The 20,243-nt window shown below is 45.9% G+C and overlaps 1 pseudogene; it reads right to left on the reverse strand.

The window, feature by feature from the left end:
* LOC144484365 (SWI/SNF-related matrix-associated actin-dependent regulator of chromatin subfamily A member 5-like) overlaps positions 1-19,111 on the reverse strand; it is a 128,326-nt pseudogene extending 109,215 nt beyond the window's left edge.
* Between the last annotated feature and the right edge of the window lie 1,132 nt (positions 19,112-20,243).

A 20,243-nucleotide genomic window follows, 5' to 3' on the forward strand; every position in this document is an offset into this window, starting at 1 on the left:
TGTACAAGATTACGAAGGGGATAGATAGGATGAACGGTGGGAAGCTTTTTCCCAGATCAGAAGTGACGATCACGCGGGGTCACGGCCTAAGGTGAGAGGGGCGAACTATAACTCAGATATTAGAGGGATGTTTTTTACACAGAGGGCGTGGGGGCCAAGAATGCACTCCCTCGTAGGGTGGTGGAGGCAGACACGCTGGCATCGTTTAAGACTTACCCGGAAAGTCACATGAGCATTCTGGGAATGGAGGGATACAAACGATTGGTGTAGTTGGACCAAGGAGTGGCACAGGCTTGGAGGGCCGAAGGGCCTTTTTCCTGTGCTATACTCTTCTTGCCCTTTGTTCTTTGTATGTGTCTGTGTGTGTGTGTGTGTGTGTCTGTCCAGGTTTATGTGTCTGTGAGCTTCTGTATTCGCAGTGCCAATTTTCCAGAATGTCACTCCATGATGTAATTGGCCATGAATTCTCAAACTTCCTGTGGCCCATTGTCAATCCACAATCATTTTAAAATTGGTGAATCTTTCCCTGCGTCTCTCTGAATGTCTGTCTCCATTGGACACATGGTCAATTTGTCCATTTCCGTCTCTCCCACTGTTGAAATGTAACTTTTTTCCTGCTAATTACTTGTAAAAGACAGACTCTACGAATTCGTTCTCGTCAAAATAACAAGCATTTAAGAACGAAGCTCCGCATGCAGAAGATGGAGAAGACTTGAGGTCAGAGAGTAGTTGGTACAGCTGCTAATTCCTCCACCAAGTCCGCACCTCGCCCCAGAAACAGTCCTCAATTCATACAAAATCAGTATCAGGTTTTGTCACAAAGGCTTACGCGGGAAAATAAGCAATAAAACAATTAGAAACAACCTCAATACAAGTGGCATCTCATCGTGACTTCCGAGGTCCCTCGGTCTTATCAATAATAACATTATCTTGTCCATTGAAGGAACAAAATGGTTCTGTGACTCCCTCACCTCCGACCTTATCTTGTTTTATGTACGTAGTTCGAAAGTATTTCTCAAAACACCCTGAGGACAGGTCAGTTGGTCTTGTTTTATGTACGTAGTTCTAAAGTATTTCTCAAAACACCCTGAGGTCAGGCCAGTTGGCCTTGTTTATGTAGTAGTTCTAAAGTATTTCTCAAAACACCCTGAGGTCAGGCCACTTGGCCTTGTTTTATGTACGTAGTTCGAAAGTATTTCTCAAAACACCCTGAGGTCAGGCCAGGTGGCCTTGTTTATGTATGTAGTTCTAGGGCACTTCTCAAAACACCCTGAGGTCAGGCCAGTTGGCCTGATATTGTTTTATTCCTTCCCTTCCCTAAGATAAGCAGATTCAGTCTTAGTTTGACCTTACAAGTTTGGGCGAGGGTCAAATGTTTCAGCAGCTGCTTTGTTCTGTGGTTTTTTTAGTATCACCTGGAGCAAGGAGCCACTTTCCCCATCATGCCAATATTAGTATGTATCATATCACACCACATTGCCACTCTCTCACATGCAGAGCTCCCGCTCTCTCACACACAGACTAAAATCTCTCTGATACACACACCCTCTCACAAACACATTTTCTCACACTATCTCACACAATCACACACTGAGTCCGGAAATCTTAAGCTCTCACACTCACAGACAGATACACATTCATACACACATGCATGCAGTCTCACAGTAACAAACTCTGACACACACTCACACATCTCACACTCAACTGGAGTTTAAAAGGGTGAGAGAGTGGATCTTATATCAATGATAAATTTCTAACAGGATTAGACAGGGTTCATTCCGAAAGAATGTTCCCGATGGTGGGGGCGTCCAGAACTAGGGGTCATAGTTTGCGGATAAGGGGTAAACCTTTTAGCACTGATTTGAGGAGAAATTTCTTCACCCAGAGGGTGATGAATGTGTGGAATTCACGACCACCAACTATCTCACACATACCCTCACGCATAGGCTCACTCACACACGCTCACACACAATCTCACTGACAATCTCTCTCTCTCTCTCTCTCTCTCTCCCTCTCTCTCTCACACACACACACACACACACACACACACACACACACACACACACACACACAAGAGAACACGCAAACATACACACAATCAAAGAACAAAGAACTAAGAACAGTGCAGCACAGGAACAGGCTGGCGCTCCAAGCCTGCGCCGATCATGTTTACCTATCTAGATCAACCGCTGATATCCCTCTATTCCCCGCTTGTTCATATGCCTCTCAAGATAAGTCTTAAATGTGTCTGAAGTAACTGCCTCACTTGGCAGTGCGTTCAAGGCCCCCACCACCCTCTGTGTAAATAACTTTCCCTGCAGATCCTAACTGAACATTTCCCCCCTTATCTTGAACTTGTGCCCTTTGTAATTGTCATTTCCGCCCTGGGAAAAAGCTTCCAACTCTTCACCTTATCTATACCTCTCATCATTTTATAAACTTCTATCCGGTAGCCCCTCAGCCTCCGCCTTTCCAGGGAGAACAATCCCTGTTTATTCAATCTCCCCTCATAGCTAATACCAGGCAACATCCTGGTAAACCTGTTCTGTGCCCTCTCCAAAGCCTCCACATCCTTCTGGTAGTGCGGTGACCAGAATTGGACACACTATTCGAAATGTGGCCAAACCAATGTTTTATACAACTGTAACAGAATTTGCCAAATGTTATACTCGTTGCCCTGTCTGATGAAGACAAGCATTCCACACGCTTTCTTCACCACCTTCTCCACCTGTGCTGCCACTTTTATAAATATGTTGACCTGCACTCCCAGATCTCTCTGTGTGTCTGTGCTCCTGACGGTTCTGCCATTTATTTTACAGCTCCCACCTGAATTAGATCGACCAAAATGCATCACCTCGCAGTTATCTGGATTAAATTCCATCTGCCATTTTTCCGCCCAATTTTCCAGCTTATCAATATCTTGTTGTATTTTCTGACAATCTTCATCACATGTAAACAGATCTGTGTGCGTGTGTACATTCTCACACGAATACACATTCTCATATAGTCACTGACACACACACACTCACACAGGAAACGCACACACATGATCTTTCACACATATGCTGACAGAAAAACAGAAAACCATGAACACACATGCACACGTTAACAGACACACAGAACATTTTGCACACGCACACACACACACACACACACGCACGCACACACGGACACACACACTCACACATAGACACACAGGCACACACACACAATCACACACACACACACGCACACGCACACACACACACACTCACATACATAATCACATAGACACACACACAGACATACACACACACACACACACACATATATACACACACTCACACATACACACACACACACAGAGACAGACACACACGCACACACACACACTCACATACACGCACGCTTAGCTCTCCCATGATTATTTACGTGCTCACTAATTTCAAGCGCGAGGATGATCTCAGGGAACAGCCGGTCTCTGTAATAAGATGCCCAGTGAAATTGATGCCCGGAGTAAACAAAAAAACACAAGAACATAAGAACTCGGAGCAGGAGTCGGCCATCTGGCCCCTCGTGCCTGCTCCGCCATTCAATAAGACCATGGCTGATCTTTTTGTGGACTCAGCTCCAATTACCCGCCCGCTCACCATGATTCTTAATTCCTTTACTGTTCAAATATCTATCTATCCTTGCCTTAAAAACATTCAATGAGGTAGCCTCAACTGCTTCACTGGGCAGGGAATTCCACAGATTCACAACCCTTTGTATGAAGAAGTTCCTCCTCAACTCAGTCCTAAACCTGCTTCCCCTTACTTTGAGGACATTCCCCCGACAACAACCGACCAAGTGTTAATTCCTAATTTTAGGAGCTAACACACTGACATGTTCAAATCCCCATTCTCTGTCCACTCCACACTGTCAGACCCAGAAACAACATTGTGCCTGTTTGATGACAGTTATCTGATTAACTATTATAAACACCGCAACATCAATGATCCAAACTGACTGAGTGTTTCCTGATGACGGCCGCATGGAAGGTAGAAAATCAAGAGATTAGCCGCTGTCAGGAGGATAGAGTCAGTCTGGTGAAATGGAGCAACAATCTCACCCACTCACTCAATCTCTCACTCACTCTCTCAGAATCTCTCCCTCACACACTCTTCTTTCCCCTGTTGCTCATGTTTCAAAAGAAAACATTTCAATACAGCCTGACCACCAAACAAGCCCCGAAAATACTTGCAGCAAGTCCCCGCAACACCGGGAGTGGAGAGAGAATGGTTCCTGATAGAAACATAGAACCAAAGAAAATTGCAGCTCAGTAACGGGCCTTTTGGCCCTTCTTGTCTGTGCCGAACCATTTTTTGCCTCGTCCCACTGACCTGCACTTGGAACATATCCCTCCACACCCCTCCCATCCATGAACCCGTCTAAGTTTTTCTTAAATGTTACCACTTTATCCGGCAGCTCATTCCACACTCCCACCACTCTCTGCGTGAAGAAGCCCCCCCCCCCCTAATATTCCCTTTAAACTTTTCTCCTTTCACCCTTAACCCATGCCCTCTGGTTTTCTTCTCCCCGAGCCTCAGCGGAAAAAGCCTGCTTGCATTCACTCCATCTATCCCCCTCAAAATCTTATACACCTCTATCAAATCTCCCTCTCAATATTCTACGCTCCAGGGAATAAAGTCCCAACCTATTCAATCTCTTTCTGTAACTCAGCTTCTCAAGTCCCGGCAACATCCTTGTGAAACTTCTCTGCACTCTTTCACCCTTATTTACGTCTTCCTGTAACTAGGTGACAGAAACTGTACACAATACTCCAAATTCGGCCTCACCAATGCCTTATATAACCTTACCATAACACTCCAACTTTTATACTCGATACTCCCTCCGATTTATAAAGGCCAATGTACCAAAGGCAAACTTTACGACCCTATCCACCTGTGACGTCACTTTAAGGGAATCCTGTACTTGTATTTCCAGATCCCTCTGTTCAACTGCACTCTTCAGAGTCCTACCATTTACCCTGTACATTCTACTTTGGTTTGTCCTTCCAATGTGCAATATCTCACACTTGTCGGCGTTAAATTCCATTTGCCATTTTTCAGCCCATTTTTCTAGTTGGTCCAAATCCCTCTGCAAGCTTTGAAAACCTTCCTCACTGTCCACTATACCTCCAATCTTTGTATCATCAGCAAACTTGCTGATCCAATTTACCACATTATCATCCAGCTCATTGATATAGATGACAAACAATAATGGACCCAACACCGATCCCTGCGGCACACCACTCGTCACGGCCCTCCACTCAGAGAAGCAATCCTCAACAACCACTCTCTGGTTTCTTCCATTGATGTGGAGATGCTGGCGTTGGACTGGGGTAAACACAGTAAGAAGTTTAACAACACCAATTTAAAGTCCAACAGGTTTATTTGGGAGCAAAAGCCACACAAGCTTTCGGAGCTCCAAGCCCCTTCTTCAGGTGAGTGGGAATTCTGTTCACAAACAGAGAATATAAAGACACAAACTCAAGTTACATGAATAATGGTTGGAATGCGAATCCTTACATCTAATCAAGTCTTTAAGAAACAAAACAACGTGAGTGGAGAGAGCATCAAGACAGGCTAAAAAGATGTGTATTGTCTCCAGACATGACAACCAGAGAAACTCTGCAGGTCCAGGCAACTGTGGGGGTTACAAATAGTGTGACATGAACCCAATATCCCGTTTGAGGCCGTCCTCGTGTGTGCGGAACTTGGCTATCAGATTCTGCTCAGCGACGGCGCAGAGTCACACGCAGAGTCGCTGAGCAGAAACTGATAGCCAAGTTCCGCACACACGAGGACGGCCTCAACCGGGAAATTGGGTTCATGTCACACTATTTGTAACCCCCACAGTTGCCTCGACCTGCAGAGTTTCACTGGCTGTCTTGTCTGAAGACAATACACATCTTTTTAGCCTCTCTTGATGCTCTCTCCACTCACGTTGTTTGTTTCTTAAAGACTTGATTCGTTGTAAGTATTCGCATTCTAACCATTATTCATGTAAATTGAGTTTGTGTCTTTATATGCTCTGTTTGTGAACAGAATTCCAACTCACCTGAAGAAGGGGCTTGGAGCTCCGAATGCTTGTGCAGCATTTGCTACCAAATAAACCTGTTGGACTTTAACCGGGTGTTGATAAACTTCTGACTGTTTTCTTCCATTGAGCCAGTGTCTAATCAAATTTACTACCTCCCCATGTATACCCAGCGACTGAACTTACCGAACGAACCTCCCATGAGGGACGTTGTCAAAGGCCTTGCTGAAATCCATTTAGACAACATCCACCGCCTTCCCTTCATCCACTTTCCTGGTAACCTCCTCGAAAAACTCTAATTGATTGGTCAAACATGACCTACCACACACAAAGCCATGTTGACTCTCCCTAATAAGTCCCTGTCTATCCAAATATTTGTAGATCCTATCCTTTGTCACACCTTCCAATAACTTCCAAAACTTGCCCACCGACGTCAAGCTGACTGGCCTATAATTTCCCGGATTTCTTTTGGAACCTTTTTTAAACAACGGAACAACATTAGCCACCCACCAATCATCCGGCACCTCCCCCGTGAATACTGACACTTTAAATATGTCTGCCAGGGCCCCTGCAAGTTCAACATCAGCTTCTCTCAAGGTCCATGGGAAAACCCTATCCTGTCCTGGGGATTTATCCACTCTGATTTGCCTCAAGACAGCGAGCACCTCCTCCCCTTTAATCTGTAAAGGTTCCATGGCCTCCCTACCTGTTTGCCCTACTTCCGTTGGCTCCATGCCCGTTTCCTCAGTAAATACGGATGCAAAAAAACGATTTAGTATCTCCGCCATCTTTTTTGGTTCCATACACAGTCTATCACTCTATTCTTCAAGAGGACCAATTTTATCCCTCACTATCCTTTTGCTCCGAACATACCGATAAAAGCTTTTTGGATTTTCCTTCACTCTGTCTGCCAAAGCAACCTCATGTCTTCTTTTAGTCCTCCTGATTTCCCTCTTAAGTAGCTTCTTGCACTTTTTATACTCCTCGAGCATCTGATCTGTTCCTTGCTGCCTGTACATTTCATACAACTCTCTCTTCCTCTTAATCAGTGTTACAATCTCCCTCGAGAACCAAAGTTCCTTATTCCTATTTACTTTGCCTTTAATCCTGACAGGAACATACAAACTCTGCACTCTCAAAATTTCTCCTTTGAAGGCCTCCCAATTTCCATTTACATCCTTACCAGAGAACAGCCTGTGCCAATCCACACTTCCCTGATTCCTTCTCATTTCTTCAAATTTGGCCTTTTTCCAGTTCAGAACTTCAACCCGAGGACCAGATCTATCCTTATCCATGATCAGGTTGAAACTAATGGCATTATGATCACTGGATCCAAAGTGTTCCCTCACACTCACATCCATCACCTGTCCTAACTCATTTCCCAATAGGAGATCCAGTATCGCATCCTCTCTAGTTGGCACCTCTATATACTGATGTCGAAAATTCTCCTGAACACATTTTACAAACTCTACCCCGCCTAACCCTTGAACAGGTTGCGAGTCCCAGTCCATATGTGGAAAATTTAAATCCCCTACTATCACAACTTTGTGTTTCTCACTGGGGATTGCATAATGATTTTGTCTGTCTTCCAAACTATCCTCAAGTATCTTAACACTTAATTACTTTCAATTAAATTAAGACTGACCAGCATATTCTCCCCGGTTCTATTCTGTTAACCTCCCCCTGCCGTCCCCCGCGTTCAATAAACTCGGCGCATCTGTCAGTCCCTCGCCCCGATTCTCACTCCCTCGCTGAGTTTCCCCATTCCTCACAACCCTTCATACTCAGTCATCACCAAACTTCCTCCCTCATTCTGTCCCTCCATCCTTCACTCCACATCTCACTTTCACTGACCTCCCTCACCCCGTCTGTCCCTCCCTCACCCCGTCCCTCCATCCTTCACTCCATATCTCACTATCTCACCCTCCGTCACCCCGTCTGTCCCTCCTTCACCCCGTTCCTCCATCCTTAATGCAACACCTACCTCTGACATCTGTCCTATATCTATCACCCCTCAATTTAAAGCTATGTCCCCTCGTGCAAGCGATCACCATCCGAGGAAAAAGGCTCTCACTGTCCCCCCATCTAATCCACTGATCATCTTGTATGCCTCTATTAAATCATCTCTTAACCTTCTTCTCTCTAACGAAAACAACCTCAAGCCCCTCAGCCTTTCTTCATGCAATCTTCCCACCATAACAGGCAACATCCTGGTAAGTCTCTGCTGTACTTTTTCCAATGCTTCCACATCCTTCCTCTGGTGCGGTGACCAGAACTGTATGCAATATTCGAAGTGCGGCCTCACCAGAGTTTTGTACAGCTGCAACATGACCACCTGGCTCCGAAACTCAATCACTCTACCAATAAAAGTGAACACTCCGTACGCCGTCTTAACAACCCTATCAACCTGGGTGCCAACTTTCAGGGATCTATGCACGTGGACATTGAGATCTCTCTGTTCATCCACACTACCAAGTATCTTACCATTAGCCCAGTACTCTGTAATCCTGTTACTCCTTCCAAAGTGAATCACCTCACAGTTTTCCGCATTGAACTGCATTTGCCACCTCTCAGCCCAGCACTGCAGCTTATCTGTGTCCCTCTGTAACCTGCAACAACCTTCCGCACTGTCCACAACTCCAGCAACTTTCGTGTCATCCGCAAATTTACTAATCCATCCTTCTACGCCCTCATCCAGGTCACTTATAAAAATGACAAACAGCAGTGTCCCCAAAACAGATTCTTGCCGTACACCACTAATAACTGAACTCCAGGATGAACATTTCCCATCAACCACCACCCTCTGTTTTCTTTCAGCTAGCCAATTCCTGATCCAAACCGCTAAATCACCCTCAATCCCATGCCTCCGTATCTTCTGCAATGGCTTACCATGGGGAACCTTATCAAACGCTTTACTGAAATCCATATACACCACATCAATTGCTTTACCCTCATCCACCTCTTTGGTCACCTTCTGAAAGAACTCAATAAGTCGTGTGTGGCACGGCCTACCCTTCACAAAACCGTGTTGACTATCTCGAGTCAAATTATTCCTTCCTCGATGATTCTAAACCCTGTCTCTTATAATCCTTTCCAAAACTTTGCCCACAACAGAATTAAGGCTTACTGGTCTCTCATTACCAGGGTTGTCTCTAATCCCCTTCTTGAACAAGGGGACAACATTTGCTATCCTCCAATCTTCTGGCACTATTCCTGTAGACAATGACGACATAAAGAGACATAGATAGGTTGCAAAGCTGGGCTGAAAAATGGCAGATGGAGTTTAACCCTGATCAGTATGAGGTGATTCATTTTGGGAGGACAAATTAAAATGTGGATTACAGGGTCAAAGGTAGGGTTCTGAAGACTGTGGAGGAACAGAGAGATCTTGGGGTCCATATCCACAGATCTCTGAAGGTTGCCAATCAAGTGGATAGAGCTGTGAAGAATGCCTATGGTATGTTAGCTTTTATTAACAGGGGGTTGGAGTTTAACAGCCATGGGGTTATGCTGCAACTGTACAGGACCTTGGGGGGACCACATTTGGAATATTTTGAGAAGTTCTGGTCACCTCACTATAAGAAGGATGTGGAAGCGCTGGAAAAAGTGAAAAGGAGATTTACCAGGATACTGCCTGGTTCGGAGGGTAGGTCTTATGAGGATAGGTTGAGGGAGCTAGGGCTGTTCTCTCTGGAGTGGAGGAGGTTGAGGGGAGAGTTAATAGAGGATTATAAAATGATGAAGGGGATAGATAGAGTGAACGTTCAAAGACTATTTCCTCGGGCGGATGGAGTTATTACAAGGGGGCATAACTATAGCGTTAAGAGTGGGACATATAGGAAGGATGTTCAAGGTAGGTTCTTTACTCAGAGAGCGTTTGGGGTGTGGAATGGACTGCCTGCAGGGATAGTGGTTTCAGACACTTCAGGAACATTTCAGCGGTTATTGGATAGGCACATGGAGCACACCAGGATGATAGGGAGTGGGATAGCTTGATCTTGGTTTCAATTAAAGCTTGGCACAACATCGTGGGCCGAAGGACCTGTTCTGTGCTGTACTGTTCTATGTTCTATGCTCTAAAGATCACAGCCAAAGGCTCTGCAATCGCTTCGCTGGCCTCCCAGAGAATCCAGGGATAAATCCCATTCGGCCCAGGGGACTTATCCATTTTCACCCTTTCCAGAATTGCTAACACTTCCTCCTTATTCGCCTCAATCCCGTCTAGTCCAATAACCTGTATCTCAGTATTCTCCTCGACAACATTGTCTTTTTCCTGCGTGAATACTGATGAAAAACATTCATTTCGCGCCTCTCCTATCTGTTCAGACTCCACGCCTAACTTCCCACTCCTGTCCTTGACTGGCCGTAATCTTACCCGACTCATTCTTTCATTCCTGACATACCTATAGAAAGCTTTAGGGTTTTCCATGATCCTATCTGCCAATGACTTCTCATGTCCCTTCCTGGCTCTTCGAAACTGTCCCTTTAGGTCCTTCCTGGCTAACTTGTAACTCTCAAGCGCCCTAACTGAGCCTTCATGTCTCATCTTTACATAAGTCTCCTTCTTACTCCTCACAAGTAATTCAACTTGTTTCGTAAACCACGGTTCCCTCGCTCGACCACTTCCTCCCTGCCTGACAGGTACATACTTATCAAGGAGACTCAGTGGCTGTTCCATGAACAAGCTCCACATTTCATTGTGCCCATCCCCTGCAGTTTCCTTCCCCAACCTATGCATCCTAAATCTCTCTGAATCGCATCATAGTTTCCTTTCCCCCAGCTATAACTCTTGCCCTTCGGTATATACCTATCCCTTTCCATCGCTGAAGTAAACGTAACCGAATTGTAGTCACTATCACCAAAGTGCTCACCTGCCTCCAAATCTAACACCTGGTCTGGTTCATTGCCCAGTACCAAATCCAATGTGCCCTCGCCTCTTGATGGCCCATCTACATACTGTGACAGGAAACCCTCCTGCACACATTGGACAAAAACTGACCCGTCTTAAGTACTCGAACTATAGCTTTTCCAGTCAATATTTGTAAAGTTAAAGTCCCCCATAACGACCCTGTTACTTTCGCTCTGTAACAGTTGTAACAACACCAGGTTAAAGTCCAACAGGTTTATTTGGTAGCAAATACCATTAGCTTTCGGAGCGCTGCTCCTTTGTCAGATGGAGTGGAAATGTGCTCTCAGACAGGGCACAGAGACACAACATCAAGTTACAAAATACTGATTAGAATGCAAATCTCGAACAGCCAACCAGTTCTTAAAGATACAGACAATGTGAGTGTACGAAGGAGCATTAAGCACACGTTAAACTGATGTGTATTGTCTCCAGACAGCACAGCCAGCAAGTCCAGGAGGCAAGCTGTGGTGGTTACTGATCGTGTGACATAAAGGCAACATCTCGGTTTAGGATATCATCATGTTTGCGCATCATGGCGATGAGTTTCTGCTCAGCGACTCTGCGCCATCATGTGTCGTGAAGGCCGCCTTGGAGAACGCTTACCCGATGATCAGAGGCCGAATGCCTGTGGCCGCTGAAGTGCTCCCCCACAGGAAGCGAACAGTCTTGCCTGGTGATTGTTGAGCGGTGTTCATTCATCCGTTGTCGTAGCGTCTGCATGGTTTCCCGAATGTACCATGCCTCGGGACATCCTTTTCTGCAGCGTATCAGGTAGACAATGTTGGCCGAGTTGCAAGAGTAGGTACCATGTACCTGGTAGATGGTGTTCTCACGTGAGATGATGGCAGCCGTGGCGATGATCCGGCACGTCTTGCAGAGGTTGCTGTGGCAGGGTTTTGTGGTGTCGTGGTCACTGTTCTCCTGAAGGCTGGGTAGTATGCTGCGGATAATGGTCTGTTTGAGGTTATGCGGTTGTTTGAAGGGAAGAAGTGGGGGTGTGGGGATGGCCTTGGCGAGATGTTCGTCTTCATCAGTGACATGTTGAAGGCTCCGGAGGATATGCCGTAGCTTCTCCGCTCCGGGGAAGTACTGGACGACGAAGGGTACTCTGTCCACCGCGTCCCGTGTTTGTCTTCTGAGGAGGTCGGTGCGGTTTTTCGCTGTGGCGCGTCGGAACTGTCGATCGATGAGTCGAGCGCCATATCCTGTACTTTTGAGGGCATCTTTCAGCGTCTGCAGGTGTCTGTTGCGTTCCTGCTCATCCGAGCAGATCCTGTGTATACGGAGGGCTTGTCCGTAGGGGATGGCGTCTTTAACGTGTTTAGGGTGGAAGCTGGAGAAGTGGAGCATCGTGAGGTTATCCGTGGGCTTGTGGTACAGTGGGGTGCTGAGGTGACCGTCCTTAATGGAGATGCGTGTGTCCAAGAATGTGACCGATTCCGGAGATTATTCCATGGTGAGTCTGATGGTGGGATGGAACGTGTTGATGACATCATATAGTTGTTTCAGTGATTGCTCACCATGACGCCAAAGGAAGAAAATGTATCGATGTATGTAGTGCATAGCATCGGTTGAAGGTCCTGTGAGGTGAAGAAGTCTTATTCGAACCTGTGCATGAAGATGTTGGCTAATTGAGGTGCGAATGTGGTCCCCATGGCTGTTCCGTGTCTCTGGAAAAGGAACTGGTTGTTGAAGGTGAAGACATTGTGGTCCAGGATGAAGTGGATGAGTTGTAAAATTGCATCTGGAAACTGGCAGTTGACGGCATTGAGTACTGAGTACACACATCTACACTCACACACACACACACACTCACCATATCTTACACACTCAGACAAACTCTCTGTCATACACAAATACACACACACACACTCACACACACACACTCACACACACACACACACATATTCACACACACACACTATCTTACACTTGCACACAAACTCTCAGTCATACACAAATACACAAACCCACACACACACTCACACACTCACACACACACACTCACAAACACACACAATCACACTCACACACACACACACACACACACACTCACGCACTCTCACACAAACTCTCTGTCATACACAAAAACACACACACACACACACGCATACACGCACACACTAACTCACACTATCTTACACACTCACTCAACTCTGTCATACACAAATACACACACATACAGTCACACACACGCACACACACACTATCTTACACACGCACATAATCTCTCTTTCATACACAATTACACACACACAAACACACTCACGCACAAACACACTCACACACACACTCGCACACACACGCACACACACACTATCTTACACACTCACATAATCTCTCTGTCATACACAAATACACACACACACTCACACAGTCTCACACAAACTCCCTGTCATACACAAATACACACACACACTCACGCACACACACTCACACACAAACACACTAACACACACACTCACACACACTCGCACACACGCACACACACACTCACGTAAACACACACACACACTCACACACACACTCACGCTATCGTACACACTCACACAAACTCTGTCATACACAAATCCACACACTCACACACACATAGTCACACACACACTCACACACACACACAGTCACACACACACACAAACTCACACACATATATACACTCACACACACGCTCACCCTATCTTACACACTCACACAAACTCTCTGTCATACACAAATACACACACACACTCACACACACACTCACACACACACACACACACACACTCACACACGCACTCACACACACACACACACACACGCACACACACTTACTCTCACACACACACACTCACACACACACTCACACACACAAACATACTCACACAGAAACACACTCACACACAAACACACTCACACACACACACTCACACACACACAGACACTCACACTATCTTACAAACTCTGTCATACACAAATACACACACACTCACACACACATACAGTCACACACACTCACACACGCACACATACACTCACACGCACACACACTCACACATACACACACACACTCACACACATGTATACACTCACACACACACTCATCCTATCTTACACACTCACACAAACTCTCTGTCACAAACAAATACACACACACACACACTCTCACACACACACTCACGCACTCTCACACAAACTCTCTGTCATACACAAATACACACACACACACTCACTCACACACACACACTCACTCACACACACACACACACACACACAGAAGCACAGTCGCTCACAGACTCTCAGACAAACTAACACAATGACTCACACACACACAATTGCACACATCACACACACATTCAAACACACACTCACATGCGCTCACACACTCATTCACAATCTCACAAACATACATATATGCACACATTCACACACGCTCACACACACTCACCCACAAACACACACTCTCTCAAAGAAACTCACACACACACACACACACACACACACACAGACATGCTCACACACACTTACCCACAAACACACATATTCCGGGATTCACATGCACTTTACTGTATCAATCATATTCTTTCTCGCACACACACTAACACATATCCATCTGCTACACTCATTCCTCCAACACTTTCCTCTTTCACAAACTCTCACCTCAACTCACTCCCTCTCTCTCCCCCTCACCTCAGCTTCTCTCGGCTCCTTTCACATCATGGCTCCTGCTTTCCCCACTTCTCTGCCCATCTCTCTATCTGACCGCTCCTGTGTCTCTCTCACCCCATCAAAGTCTCTCCCTCAATGAATCACTAGATCAGTGTCTCTCACTCTCTCAGCCCAGACCGCACAGCCGTCTCTCACATTTAAATTACACATCTCACTTACTCACCTCAATCTGTGTTCCTCGGCCTACTTCCCTCTCTGTAAACATAGATGTAAAAGGAGTAGAGTATGGGGCTGATGATACATCCTGGTGGGTCACCAGTGTTGAGGATGATCATGGAGGAGGTGTTGTTGCCTACCCTCACTGATGGTCATCGGTTCGGAAGTTCCGGATCCAGTCACAGAGGGAGGTGTCGAGGCCCAGGCCACGGAGTTTGGAGATGAGTTTCGAAGGAATAATTGTGTTCAAGGAGGTATTGGGGGACAAAGGTTTAAGGTGTGCGGAAAAAGTTTAGAGGAGATGTGCGAGGCTAGTTTTTTACACAGAGGGTGAATGTCTGGAAGGGGCTGGCAAGGGAGGTGGTGGGAGCGGTTATGATAGTGGCATTTAAGTGGCAACTGGACAAATACATGAATAGGATGGGGATGGAAGGATATGGATTCCGTAAGTGCATACGATTTTAGTTTAGGCAGTCATCATGATCGGCGCAGGCTTGGAGGGCCGAAGGGCTTGTTCCTGTGCTGTAATTTTCTTTGTTCTTTGATGGTTGAGCTCCAGTCAATAAATCGCAGTCTAACACAGGTGTCTTTGTTTTCAAGGTGTTCCAGGGTTGAGTGCAGGGTCCGGGAGATGGCGTCTGTTGTGGACCGATTGGGATGGTAGGCGAAATGTAGTGGATCCAGGCAATCTGGCAGCCTAGAAGTGACTTGTGCCATGAATAACCTTTCAAAGCGCTTCATAATGACTTTGAATTGATTTGATTTGATTTATTATAGACCATGGAACAGTACAGCACAGAACAGGCCCTTCGGCCCACGATGTTGTGCCGAGCTTTGTCTGAAATCAAGATCAGGCTATCCCACTCCCTATCATCCTGGTGTGCTCCACGTGCCTATCCAATAACCGCTTAAATTTTCCTAAAGTGTCTGACTCCACTATCACTGCAGGCAGTCCATTCCACACCCCAACCACTCTCTGCGTAAAGAACTTAACTCTGATATCCTTCCTATATCTCCCACGACGAACCCTACAGTTATGCCCCCTTGTAATACCTCCATCCACCCGAGGAAACAGTCTTTGAATTTTCACTCTATCTATCCCCTTCATCATTTTATAAACCTCTATTAAGTCTCCCCTCAGCCTCCTCCGCTCCAGAGAGAACAGCCCGAGCTCGCTCAACCGTTCCTCATAAGACCTACCCTCCAAACCAGGTAGCATTCTGGTAAATCTCCTCTGCAATCTTTCCAGCGCTTCCACATCCTTCTTATAGTGAGGTGACCAGAACTGCACACACTATTCCAAATTTTCTTATTCCAAATGTTATTATTGTCACATGAATTAGCATACAGTGAAAAGTATCGTTTCTTGCACGCTATACAGAAAAAAACATACCAGTCACAGAGTCATAGAGGTTTACAGCTTGGAAACAGGCCCTTCTGCCCAACTCGTCCTTGCCCCCTTTTTTTAACTCTAAGCTAATGCCTATTGCCCGCATTTGTCCCATATCCCTCTTTCCCCATCTTACCCATGTAACTGTCTAAATGCTTTTCCAAATACAACATTGTACCCGCCTCTACTACTGCCTCTGGCAACATGTTCCAGACACTCACCACCCTCTGTGTGAAAAAATTGCCCCTCTGAACATTTTTGAATCTCTCCCCTCTCACCTGAAACTTATGCCCTCTAGTTTTAGGCTCCCCTACCTTTGGGAAAATATATTGACTATCGAGCTGATCTGTGCCACTCATTATTTTATAGACCTCGATACGATCACCCCTTAGTCTCCGACGCTCCAGTGAAAAAAGTCCCAGTCTATCCAGCCTCTCCTTATACCTCGAACCATCAAGTCCGGATAGCATGATAGTAAATCTTTTCTGAACTCTTTCGAGTTTAATAATATCCTTTCTATAATAGGGTGACCAGAATTGCACACAGTATTCCAAGTGTGGCCTTATCAATGTCGAGTACAACTTCAACAAAACGTCTCAACTCCAAAATTCAATGTGCTGACCGATGAAACCAAGCATGCTGAATGCCTTCTTCACCACTCTGTCCACCTGTGACTCCACTTTCAAGGAGCTCTGAACATGTACCCATAGATCTCTTTGTTCTGTAACTCTCCAAAACGCTCTATCATTAACTGAGTAAGTTCTGCCCTGGTTCAATCTACCAAAATGCATCACCTCGCATTTATCTTAATTAAAATCCATCTGACATTCGTCAGATCATTGGCCCAATTAATCAAGATCCTGTTGCAATCGGAGATAACATTCTTCACTGTCCACTGTGCCACCAATCTTGGTATCATCTGCAAACTTACTAACCATGCCTCCTATATTGTCATGCAACTCATTAATATAAATGACAAATAACAGTGGACCCAGCACCAATCCCTGAGGCACACCGCTTGTCACAGGCCTCCAGTTTGAAAAACTACCCTCTGGCTTCTGGCAAGAAGCCAATTTTGTATCCATTTAGATACCTCACCCTGGATCCCGTGAGAATTAATCTTATGCAACAACCTACCATGCGTTACCTTATCAAAGACCTTGCTAAAATCCATCCAGACAACATCAACTGCACTGCCCACATCTACCTTCTTAGTTACCCCTTCAAAAAAATCAATCAAATTTGTCAGACATGATTTTCCACTCACAAAGCCATGCCTAATGTCTCTAATCCGTCCTTGCGTCTCTAAATGCCTGTAGATCCTGTCTCTCAAAATATCTTCCAACACCTTACCCACCACAGATATGAGGCTCACTGGTCTGTAGTTCCCAGGTTTTTTCCTGCAGCCCTTTTTAAACAAAGGCACAACATTTGCCACTCTCCAATCTTCAGGCACCTCCCCCGTGACTATCGATGAATCAAATATCTCGGCTAGGCGACCTGCAATTTCCTCCCTCGCCTTCCACAATGTCCTGGGATACACTTCACCAGGTCCCGGGGATTTATCTACCTTGATGCGCTTTAAGAGTTCCAGCACCTCCGTCTCTGTAATATGTACACTCCTCAAGACATCAGTATTTATTCCCGAAGTTCCCTAACATCCATGCGTTTCTCAACAGTAAATATGGATGAGAAATATTCAATTTAGGATCTCACCAATCCCTTGTGGATCCGCACATAGATGACCTTGTTGAACCTTCTGAAGCCCTACTTTCTCCCTTGTTACTCTTTTGCCCTTTATGTATTTGTAGAAGCTGTTTGGATTCTCCTTAGCCTTATCTGCCAAAATAATCTCGTGTTCCCTTTGTGCCCTCCTGATTTATCTCTTAACTCTACTCCGACACCCCCCCCCCCCATACTCTTCAAGAGAAGAGTTCATTGAGAAGGAAATGAAAGACTGCAGAATGTACTGTTACAGACATAGCTCGGGTGCACAGAAAGAGCAACTTAATGCGAGGTAGATCCATTCAAAAGTCTGAGGGCAGCACGGAAGAAGCTGTTCTTCAGTCGTTTGGTACCTGACCTCAGACCTTTGTTTCTTTTTCCCCTTGGAAAAAGTTGGAAGAGACAATGTCCGTGTTGCATGGTGTCCTTGATTATTCTGGCTGCTTTGCCGAGGCAGCAAGAAGTGTGGACAGAGTAAGTGGATGAGAGGCTGGTTTGCGTGATGGATTGGGCTCTCTTCACGACCTTTTGTAATTCCTTGCGGTCTTGGGCACAGCAGGAGCCACATCACGCTGTTGTACAACCAGAAAGAATGTTCTCTGGTGCATCTGTAAAAGTTGGTGAGAGCCGGAGCTGACATTCCAAATTTCCTCAGTCTTCTGAGAAAGTAGAGATGTTGGTGGGGCTTTCTTAACCATAGTGTCAGCAATGGGGGACCAGTACAGGTTGTTAGTGACCTGGACACTTAAAACTTGAAGCTCTCGACCCTTGCTACTTGGATGGATGTCAGAGCCACCGGACGATCGTCATTAAGGCACGCTGCTTGATTTATCTTTGCTACGGGGTAATGATCGTCTTCTTGAAGCAGATAGGGAACTCAGATTGATATAAAGAGAGTTTGAAGATTATTGCAGATAACCCGCCAGCTGATCCGCACAGGGTGTGAGTGCGTGTCCGGGTACCCCATCCGGGCCACTCGCTTTCCATGGGTTGAGTTTCAAGTCGGCTGTTCTGTCATCTGCAATGGTGATCTCAGACACAGCTTCATCCGAGGCTTCCTGGGTGGAGGACATGCTGCCGCTGACCTCATGCTTAACACGGGCGTAGAACGCATTGAGCTTATTGGAGAGGGGTCCGTTGGAGTCAGCGATTTTACATGCCTTCATCTTGTCGCCTGCTATGTCTTGCAGATTTTGGCATAATCGATGGGGCCCGTGTGGCTAGGATGGGACAATAGCTTGGTCCGGTACTGGCTTTTTGACATCTTTGATGTATCTGTGTAGATCATATCTGGCTTTCTTGTATCGGTCAGAGTTCAACGCCTCAGACCTCGACCTCAGTAAGAAGTGGATATCCCTGTTCATTCATGGTTTCTCGTTGGGAAACACATGGAATATCTTTTTGGGCAAACAGTCTTCGGTGCCTGGAATGCGCTGCCAGAGGAGCTGGTGGAATCAGGCACATTAGCAACTTTTAATAGGCATCTGGATTGATGTATTAATAGGAGGTAAGAGGGATACTGACCGAGTAAGCGCAGCAGATTTTATTTTAAAATAGGGCATCATGATCAGCACAGGTTTGGACGGCCATAGAATCATAGAAACCCTACAGCACAGGAAGAGGCCATTCGGCCCATCGAATGAAGTCAGTTAATGTCGTGACTTTCTCGTTCAGGCTGTTTGCAGAGTTTTTAACTACTGACCAGTCCACGGACTCTAACCAGTCACATAGGAGACCTTTCGATTCCTCAGACCAGCATTTCACAACACTATTTGATGGATTCTCCCACTTTAGTTTCTGCTTGTCAGCCTGTAGCAGGAGCACAGTCTTGTGGTCTGATTTGTCTAACTCTCTCTTACCCCAGTTGCGTCTTTCCTGATGCACACTTTCAAAGAATAAAGGGTAAAGAAAAGGACAGCACAGGAACAGACCCTTCAACCGAGGGTGGTACGGTCGCACAGCGGTTAGCACTGCTGCTTCACAGCTCCAGGGACCTGGGTTCAATTCCCGGCTTGGGTCACTGTCTTTATGGAGTATACACATTCTCCTCGTGTCGGCGTGGGTTTCCTCCGGGTGCCCCGGTTTCCTCCCGCAGTCCAGAAATGTGCGGGTTAGATTGATTGGCCATGCTAAAATTGTCCATAGTGTCCTGAGATGCGTAGGTTAGAGGGATTACTGGGTAAATATGTTGGGACATAGGGTTAGGGCCTGGTTGGCATTATGGTCGGTGCAGACTCGATGGGCTAAATGGCCTCTTTCTGTGCTGTAGGATTTCTATTATTCTATGACCCTCCAAAC

The sequence above is a fragment of the Mustelus asterias genome, unplaced genomic scaffold, assembly GCF_964213995.1.
Source record: "Mustelus asterias unplaced genomic scaffold, sMusAst1.hap1.1 HAP1_SCAFFOLD_101, whole genome shotgun sequence".
Classification (NCBI taxonomy): Eukaryota; Metazoa; Chordata; class Chondrichthyes; order Carcharhiniformes; family Triakidae; genus Mustelus; species Mustelus asterias.